We start from the raw sequence: 3,216 nt of genomic DNA, 5'->3' as shown, positions 1-3,216 counted from the left end.
ATGAGAGTTTTTGCAGATGTGCAATCCATTAGATCAAAATTCTTTAAAAGATCAAAAATATATTTAGTTTGACTAATGAATATTCCATCACTAACTTGCTTAACTTGAAAACCAAGAAAGTAAGTTAGTTCTCCCATCATACTCATTCCATACTTACTTTGCATCAATTTGGCAAACTTTTTGCAAAGTTTCTCATCTGTAGAGCCAAAAATAATGTCATCTACATAAATTTGAACAAGTATACTAGAGCCATTAACATTTCTAAAGAATAAAATTTTATTTACAGTACCTCTTGTGAAATGATTTTCCAAAAGGAACTTTGATAAAGTGTCATACCAGGCTCTAGGTGCTTGCTTTAGTCCATAAAGTGCTTTCAAAAGATAGTAGACATGATCTGGAAAATTTGGATCTTCAAAACCAGGGGGCTAACTGACATAGACTTCCTCCTCCAAATCTCCATTCAGAAAGGCACTTTTGACATCCATTTGATAGACCTTAAAATTGGCATGGGCTGCATAGGCTAAGAAAATTCTGATGGCTTCATGTCTTGCAACAGGAGCAAATGTTTCATCAAAATCTATTCCTTCTTATTGACAATAGCCCTTAGCAACCAATCTAGATTTGTTCCTAACTACTATGCCATTTGCATCCATCTTGTTTCCGAATACCCATTTGGTGTCTATTGGATTCTTTCCTTTAGGCTTGGGTACCAGCTTCCATACATTATTCCTTTCAAATTGGTTTAACTCCTCCTGCATAGCTAAAATCCAATCAGGATCCAACAAAGCTTCTTCTACCTTCTTTGGTTCTTCTTTGGAAAGAAAGCTGCTATATAGACATTCTTCTTGAGTTGCTCTCCTGGTTTGAACTCTAGAAGAAACATCACCAATTATGAGCTCAAATGGGTGATCCTTTGTCCATTTCCTTTGTTGAGGTAGATTAGCTCTAGATGAAGAGGCCTCATTGTTGTCTTGATGGGTGATTGAATTTTGATTGCTAGAAACTCCCCCTGAGTATGTGGATCTTTGATTTGAGCAAGGGGAACTTTCTATAGGTGATCTATCTTGACTTCCTGCTTCTCTTGATAACCCGACGGATGGTGAATTTTGAGTACCGACGGATGAGGAAGGTTGCCTTCCGACGGATAAGGTAGATTGTCTCCCGACGAATGAAGCATTTTTCAATTCGACAGATGTTGAATTTTATGCTTCATTGGTAGTAGATTTTTCTGCATTATCCTTTGATATTGTTTCTTGATCACTTTCATCATCACTGTCATCAATAACCATCTCCACATTGTCGAATTTGAGGCTCTCATGGCAATCTCCATCTTGAAGTCCTTCAATCTTTTTATCATCAAACACAATATGTATTGATTCCACAACAATGTTGGTTCTTAGATTGTAGACTCTATATGCTTTACCAACAGCATATCCAACAAAAAATCCTTCATCTACTTTAGCATCAAACTTCCCATTTTGATCAGCTTGATTTCTCAGAATATAGCATTTGCAGCCAAAGACATGAAGAAAATTTAGAGTTGGCTTCTTGTTCTTGAACAATTGATAGGGAGTCATGCATCTTGCTTGGTTAACCAGGGAAATATTCTGAGTGTAGCATGCAGTATTTACAGCTTCAGCCCTGAAGTATGTTGGCAGTTTAGATTCTTCAAGCACTGTCCTGGCAGCTTCAATAAGTGATCTGTTCTTCCTTTCCACTACTACATTCTGTTGTGGAGTTCTTGCTGCTGAAAACTCATGCAGAATCCCATTTTCCTCATAAAATGCTCTCATGACAGAATTCTTGAACTCAGTTCCATTGTCACTCCTGATTCTTCTAACTTTGAAATCAGGATGATTATTGACTTAACTTTAGACTTTAGGAAATATGTGCAAGAGAACTTTGAGAAATCATCTACAATTCACTAGGTAAAATCTTTTCCTTGAAATGGACAACACATTGACTGGTCCAAACAAATCCATGTGTAGCAGTTGCAAAGGTACTTCAATTGTTGAATCAAGTTTCTTCCTGAATGATGCTTTAATCTGCTTCCCTTTTTGGCAGGCATCACACAGTCCATCCTTAGAAAACTCCACTAGAGGAATGCCTCTAACCAGTTCTTTCTTTACTAGCTCATTCATGGTCTTGAAGTTTAAATGGGATAGCTTCTTGTTCCCTAGCCAACTTTCATCCTAACTTGCTTTACTGAGAAGACAAGTAACAGATTCTGCATTAGATGAGTTGAAATCAGCTAGGTACACATTTCCCTTTCTCACACCAGTGAGAACCACTTTGTTGCTTCTTTTATTAGTTACAACACAGGCTTCTGAGTTGAAAGTTACTGAGTTTCCTTTATCACAAAGCTGGCTGATACTCAACAGATTGTGTTTGAGACCATCCACTAAGGCAACCTCCTCAATGATGACATTGTCCTTTGAAATCAAGCCATATCCCACAGTATAACCTTTGCTGTCATCTCCAAAAGTAACACTTGGGCCAGCTCTCTCCTTAAACTCTGTGAGCAGGGTAGAATCACCAATCATGTGTCTTGAACAACCACTATCCAAGTACCAAAGATTCTTTCTGTTTCCCTGCACACATCAAAATCAAATCAAGTTGATTTTGGTACCCAAGTTTCCTTGGGTCCTGCCTTGTTAGCTTTCTTTTCCTGTTTCTTAAGCTTTATCTCATTTGACTTGGGGATATCAGATTCATCCTTAGTCATTTGAGTTGGGCCTTTGAAACCATTCATTGCAATGGAATTATCATGCATATTGTAATCAAAAGGGAATGGCATGTTATTAGTGAAAATGTTATTCCAGTATGGCATGCTAAATGTCATTTGTGGCATACTAAATGCAGCATGATAAGGATTAGGTGCAAATGGCATATTAGCAAACTGTGCATTCGTATTTTGTGTAGACATAGCATTCATAGGCATGGGAGGCATGGGATTCATGTTGTGAAAGTGAGGTGGCACAGACATGGAAGTAGGCATGGCAGATTTGCAATTAACATACAAATGATTTACACTACCATACTTGACACAGATTTTTCTAGGAGCATATTTATCAGGTGTGTAGTTATTGTGTTTGTTAATCCCTAATTTACCATTTCTATTATTTTTCTTTTTAGCCTCTGTTTTAACCTCAATCTTTTCAAGTCTGTCACTTAATTGTTTGACAGTCATGTGACCAACATTAGCCTTTTTCCTTT

This window comes from Apium graveolens, chromosome 8 (genome assembly GCF_009905375.1).
Source record: "Apium graveolens cultivar Ventura chromosome 8, ASM990537v1, whole genome shotgun sequence".
NCBI lineage: Eukaryota > Viridiplantae > Streptophyta > Magnoliopsida > Apiales > Apiaceae > Apium > Apium graveolens.
This window is presented reverse-complemented; position numbering follows the sequence as displayed.